This window comes from Pteropus alecto, unplaced genomic scaffold (genome assembly GCF_000325575.1).
Source record: "Pteropus alecto unplaced genomic scaffold, ASM32557v1 scaffold20, whole genome shotgun sequence".
Taxonomy (NCBI): domain Eukaryota; kingdom Metazoa; phylum Chordata; class Mammalia; order Chiroptera; family Pteropodidae; genus Pteropus; species Pteropus alecto.
In genome coordinates, this window is record NW_006436298.1 from 21,424,493 (window position 1) to 21,431,902 (window position 7,410).

General features: G+C 34.3%; 1 pseudogene; it reads right to left on the reverse strand.

The window, feature by feature from the left end:
* Nucleotides 1-7,026, reverse strand: part of LOC102890497 — a 20,314-nt pseudogene extending 13,288 nt beyond the window's left edge.
* Nucleotides 7,027-7,410: the final 384 nt, after the last annotated feature.

Here is a 7,410-nt window from a genome sequence, read left to right on the forward strand (position 1 = left end):
TGCTGGTTAGTAAGTTTTCCAGAGTTTTTTTTAGCAAAATGAACATGATGTGTAATTGGCCAAAAAAGTCATAAAAGTCACTAAGAAACTTCACTTTTTTTTTACTTTTCACTTTATTGATTCTGCCTATTCTGGTGTTCCAGAATTATATAAATCCCAAGTACGCTTGTTTTTGAAGGCTGGATTTTATTTGGAAAAGGCGATCCTTCCCACTTTTTGATAAATCACCAATTTATTCCATTCTCAACTTCTAATAGTATAAAATGTGCTTCTGGAGTGTCTTCATCAGCAAACACAGCAAGCATCTTGACAAAAGGACAGCCCAGAAACAGAGATGCTTAGAGTTTACAAATCTATAAATACAAAATGAATGGATTATGTTCTGGTATTTATTCTACTACTCATGTGATTTTTAGCCTGTTATGCCACATTTAAATATTTATACTGTTGTCTATAAAGCAGAAACACCACCTCCTGAATAGTTTCAAGGAATAACCAGTGAGATCAATTTTAATACTAAAATGTGTGTGCTCATGGATGTAATGAGTCATAATTGATTAAAAAAAAATTAAGTATTGAATTGTATGTACATGTTGTTAGGTACTATAAAGAAGGTTAAAATTACAGGCTTAGAAATGATTCTTTAATTCTCCCCAAAATTAGATTAATAGCTTTCTTTATAAAAATTTAAACTAGTCTTAAATGTTTAATATTTAATAAAATATACTTACATTATATCAAATAAACAATAAGAGTCTTGCTAGCCATCTTAGCTTGGTAAACAAGGCACCCAAAATTACTGAACAATCTAGTTGTCATTAATCTTTCCATATACACAACTATTATGCTTAAGACTGACAAGTTACCATTATGGCCTAATTATTGGTGTTCACTCTGAGCATAATGCAAAATATTTACAATGGAATAAAAAATCCATACAACCCAATCGCCTTGGTACAGATAAATTCTACTTTTTTATTTTTGTTTTAGGAGAAATATAATTGTCATACTGTATGCTCAGCATTAAAGAAGTAAAAACTACAGTTCCCAAACCTTCTTTGTTTAAATGTGTTTGCAAATGTTCTTAGTGAATTTCTAAACCATTCCCATCATCCCCTACCTGCAACACACACATATATTGAGCAGAAACCTAAATATATGAGCTAAATCATAAAATTTCTAGAAAAAGCATAAACATTTATTGCAACCTATGGATAGGCAATGACTTTTTAGGGAATAAAACACACAAATTATAAAAGAATGAAACTGATAAATTGAACTTTCTCAGAATTAAAAAATATATATTTTTTGACAGACATCTTAAAAAAAAAATGAAATGGCAAGCCAAAAGGTGCAAAAAAATATTTGGGATACATGTATCTGACAAAGGAGTGGTATTCCAAATATGTAAAGAATTTTACAACTTAGTAAGAAGATAACAATCCAAAACAATATTGGCAAGAGATTTGAACAATCGTTTTACAAAAGAAACTATCCAAAGGGCAAATAAGCTCATAAAGAACTGTTTGATGTCTTCAGAAAACTGCAAATTAAAATCACAGTGCTATATCTCTACAACTCTATTAGAATGGCTAAAATTATTTTTAAAAGCTGACAATGTCAAATGTTGAGGAATGGCACTACTTGAATCCTCATATATTACTACTGGAAATTTTAAATGACACAATTACTCTGGAAAACAGCCTGTAGTTTTCTAAAAGCTTAAACGTCTACTTAATCATACAACCCAATCATTTCTTAGATATTTGCCCAGGAGAAATGAATACTACACAAAGACTTATACACAAATATCCTTTGGAGCTTTATTCAAGATAGTTCAAAATGGATACATGCCAAATGTTCATCAACAGGCAAATGGATAAACAAATTTTGGTACATCCATAAAATGGAATACTACTCAGAGAGAAAAAGTTATATAACAGATGCACATAACAACAATGACAAACCTCAAGAAGTTTACGCTAGATTTTAAAAAAAACAGACCCAAGAGAATATATACTATTTACGGGAATTCTGGAAAAAGCAAGACTAAACTATCATGATAGAAAGTAGATCAATTGACTGAGGTTGGGGGTAGAGGGAAGATTGACCGAAAAGGATGTTAGGGAGGCTTTTGGCAGGTGGAAGGGGTGCTCTGTATTTTGTAGTGGTAGTTTACTTGGGTATATACATTTTTCAAGACTGTGCACTTTATTGTATGTGGGTTGTTACTCAATATAGGGTTTATTTTTTTTTAAGATGGCTTCCTAAGAAAAAGAATGTAATCTATGGCTGAAAACAGTATTTTTAATTATAGATTTTAGAAAATGGGACATCTCTGGGTACACCATTGAAACATCCTATGTGTTTTTTTTAAACCCAGATCCATTGCATGTTACAACTTAAAATGACTGGCAAAGCATCCTGGTTGGCATGATGAGAAAGGTAAAGAAGTCATCATGAAATCAAAACTCTATGATTCCTATTAAGCTTATGAGCTATTATAGAAGCTCTGGCTTTGTGAACATAAAAAGTACTGTCCTTGAGATGCAATCACCACAAAAATAAAACCGAAAGGGCTGGGGAGGTAATGAAAGGGGAGTGGTGCTAATACTAAGCTGGCTCCTTTGCTGGGACTCTTGTTATCTTGTTCTGCATTTATCCAGTGCTGTATTTAGAAAGATTAAATCAAAACTGTGAAATTAAAACATGATGAGTGACAGTAGTAAGAGACAACAGCTGTGACATTAGATTTTCAACATGTCAGGCCTGAGATCTGTGGTTCAGGTCACTTTTTTCCACTGGCACCAATCCTGAAGGACAAGAATTGTCTTTCTATTGGCTGTTTTCTAACCCACCTGTTGCCTCTACAGAGTAAAAGATTAACAGAACTTCAATGGGAAGTCAGCCATTTCAGAAGTCTAGGCTGAACAGGTCTTTATACAGCACTTACCTTCAGAAGTCTAAGCACTATATTATCTGGTGTTATCAGCAATAACGATCTTATTCTAGGTACAGAAAACTTTTCTAATCACAACACACACTTTAAACATACATCCGTAATTAAAGCTCTACTCTTTATCAGTTACATGAAAAATAAATTATTTGAAATAGTTATAACTAATGTATAGTCAAATAAATCTAAAGTAACTAAAGAATTCAAAGCATAAAGGGAGTTTACCTTATATTTTTCTTTCTTTTAATTTTTTTTTAATTTATGACTTTTTTATTTTTTCTATGTCTTTGTTGAAGTTCTCACTGAGATCATTGAGCATCCTTATAACCAGGGTTTTAAACTCTGCATCTGGTAGATCGCTTGTCTCCATTTTGTTTAATTATTTTTCTGGAGTTTTGTTCTGTTCTTTCATTTGGGACATGTTTCTTTGTCTCCCCATTATGGCTGCCTCCCTAAGTTTGTTTCTATGTATTAGGTAGAGGTGCTCTGTCTCCCTGTCTTAGTAGAGTGGCCTTATGTAGCAGGTGACCTGTGAGGTCCAGTGGAGCAGTCTCCCCGGTGTGTCCCTTGAATGGTGTGCCTTCCTATTGTATTGAGCCTTGGTTGCTGTTTACACTCACTGGGAGGGATTAACCCTCAGGCTGATTGGTTGTGAGGACTGTCTGTCACTACAGTAGAAGAGCTGTTGTGCAGGACCAGAACATACAAAACAACGTTTACTTTAGCGGGACTTTGGTGCCTGCCCAGTCTGCCCTTTGGATGTGTTGTTCATGGAGGCAGCCAGGTGGTTCATGCACAGGCCCTTTAGGAGGAACTTCAGCTGCATTCTTCTCCCTCAGCTACAATCTTCAGTGCTTTTCATAACTAGAAATTGTGGGGCCTTCTCTTCCCAGCACTGGAACCCTGAGCTGGGAGCATGGTGTGCAGCTGGGAGCCCTCGTTCCTCAGGGGGAAACTCCATAGCTGAGTTATCCCTCCCAATGTTTAACTGTCACATGCAAGTGTGGGACCAGCCTGTTGCATGTCTCTACCTTCCTACCAGTCTTGAAGTGGCTTCTTCTATATGTCCTTAGTTGTAGGACTTATGGTCAGCTAGACTTCAGAAGAGTCTCAATGACAGTTGTTCTGTAGTTTAGTTGTAATTTTGATGTGGTCATGATTGGATGCAAGCACAGTGTTTAACTATTCCATCTTAACTGGAAATTCTTTGTTTCTTGATAAGTACATAATTTCATAGTCCTGAAACCATCTTTTTCTACAAGATAGTGTTATTGATAAATGATTGATTATCATCAATATTTAGATAAACGATGTATGATATATCCATAGGATGAAATATTATCAACAATGTAAAGGAGCAAACTAATGATACATGCAAGAAAATGAATGAATCTTAAGTGCATTATGCTAATGAAAGAAGCCAAATTCAAATCTACATACTCCCTGGTAGCATTTATATGGCATTCAGGAAGAGATAAAACTATATATAGAGAAGGCAGATCAGTCATTGTCAGGGATGGAGGTTAGGGGAGGATTTGACTTTAAATGAGTATAAGGGGACTTTGAAGAGTGATGAACTTGTTCTGTATTTTGATTGTGGTGCTGGTTATATGACTGTACGGATTTTTCAAAACTCACAGAACTATGCAGTAAGAAGGCTAAAAATCACTGTATATAAATTATACCTGAATTTTTAAAAATCGACATTTTCATGCAACCATCCCCCTGAAAAAACACGTTTTAATGTAAAAAAGCTATTAATGGTTGTCACAGGCATTGCAGATCTAAAATTCCTCATTACATTCTAAAATTATAAACTGAATCATCTGTCTGTTCTATTAATAGAAACTGAACTGTGTAAACAGCAATATTTTACAAAGGATATAGACCTTATGAAGCGTTGTAGATACTATTGTGGGTGTTTTTTTGAATTTATGTTTAGTTGTAGTTAAGTATAAGAGGTATTATATATTTGAAATTTTCTCTTTTACATTTGAGAAATTAAGACACTCAAATGAAAGAAAAGCAGGAATTTTTCACCAGTAGATTACTTACATTCAGTTTGGAATACTCCGTGAATGTTTTTAAGTTACCTTCATAAATTGTTAAAAATGGATATAATGTTTAGCTTGTGTATAAAAATACCAGTTATCCACCCTGAAAATGTCAAACATAGACAAACTTCAGAATAGTTAGATATGTGAATGTTATCAATTCTAAGAAGATAAAAAGAAACATACAAATGATGAAATTTAACAGACACAAAGAGAAAAGAGAGGTGAAGAGAAAGATGAGCAGTATATACCCACTTCTAACAAAGTAGATACAAAAGTTCTCCCTTATCCACTGTGGATAGGTTTCAAGACCCTCTGTGGGTGGATGCTTGAAACTGCAGATAATACTGAACTCTATATATATACTTTCATGTTTCCTATACATACATACCTACGGTAAATTTTAATTTATGAATTAGGCACAGTAAGAGAGTAACAAAAATTAGTAATGAAATAAAACAATTATAACGATATACTGTAATAAAAGTTATATGAATGTGGTTTTGCTCTCTCTCAAAATATCTTGTTATACTGTACTCGCCTTCTTGTGATGATGTGAGATGCTACAATGCCTATGAGATGAGGTGAAGTGAGGTGAATGACATAGGCATTGTGATATAGTGTTCGGCTGCTGTAAGGGTTACTTGAACACAAGCACTATGACACCACACAGTCCATCCGATAACTGAGATGGCTACCAAGTGACAAAGGGGCATGTAGCATATACAACATAGACACGCTGGACAAAGGGATGATTACATTCCAGGCAAGATTTCATCATGCTACTCAAAACAGTGTGCAATTTAAAACCTATGAATTGTTTATTTCTGGAATATTTCATTTAATACTTTTGGACCACGGTTGACCATGGATAATTGACTCTGCAGAAAACAAAACTGCAGATAAGAGAGGGCTACTGTAGTCATACTGCCTGTTATTGATTAAAATATTAATATTTTACTTAATGCATTGGTGGCATAAGTGAGCTAAATTCTCACCTGTCATAAATAGGAAACAATGGGTAATAAATTTCCAGGCATATAATATGTACTCTATAAATGCTGCTTCTTAATTTAGATTAAAAAAAATAAAAAATTATGTTTAAGTATGAGATGTTCACCATGATATCCATGATTCACTATAATTGCAAAACAGTTGTTTTTTTGGAGGGGAGGGTGAGATGGGGGCTTTCTCTCCCTGTATGCTCCCTACTCCAGCCAAATGAAATCACATTCACCATGCAACCATTGGCACAAGCATGTGAAGGGAAGGAGATTGGTGAATGTAAAAAGTAAGGATTGTGAGAAGCTGGTATACCTTAATCAAATCAAATTATATCAGTAGACCTCAAAAGACACAACATTTAGTGTTGGCCAATTTGACAGCTTCGTGCTATTCTTCTTTGCTTACAGAGAAAAGATCACACTTAGCCTGGCATAACAGAACTCTGATTTTACTTTGCCAGCTAGCCCCCTGGTATATAGCTCAAATTAGAAACTTTAGAGTACTTTTCTTTAATCTTCTTAATATTGCAAACATAATTGAAACAAACTGAAAAGACCTTTGTTATATTTCAAGAGTATGAATTTTATGAATCTTGAATGCAGACTGCTATTTCAGGTTGTCTTAGTGAGGTGGCTATAGGAAATGTGTGTTCTCTACATCAATATTTTAGTTGTAATTGGTTGGGTTCCTTCGGTTGTAAGCAGTAGAAACCAACTGGGGCTAACTCTTGGCCCCATAAAAAATAATTAATAATAAATTATAATAAAATAAAAAATAACAATCAAAAACAAGTTAAAAGTAAACCTTGACTTTTAAATAAAATAATAATATTGTGAAAGATGCCGGGTAGCACTTAGAACAAAAAGAATAGTTAAACAACTGGGACATGGGAAGACAGCAACTAGATTTACTCTGTTATTCTTGGTGGTAAAACAAAAACAAACAAACAAAAACTACCACTGAAATGACTCAGCTTCAACTACTTCCTGCAATTTTGAAACTTACACGCATTTCAACGCACAGGACAGAGAGTCATGTGTTTTACCCTTGGGAGTTAGAAGGAAGAGAAACACTTCCCATACAGAAAATGATTGACATCCTATACAGAAATTGTGGAGAGTTTAAGATCTTTCTCAAAGGAAAGAGGGAGAATAAAAGCTGAGCAAATAAGAACAGGTGCCCGCTGCAAACTGTCAACAGCTTTTAAAAAGACTTTAATATCTTAGAGCTACCTTTCTGTTCCAACTTCTTCTTGTTCTTCCCTTTGGTTATAAGGATTCCCTTCCCTGTCTTGCCCTGGTCCTGATATATTTTCAGTTTGGCTGTCAGTGTCAGTTTATAGTTTTAGTTGTAACTTTTTTTCTTTATTTTAGGGATTAATTTTTGTAGTCAAAC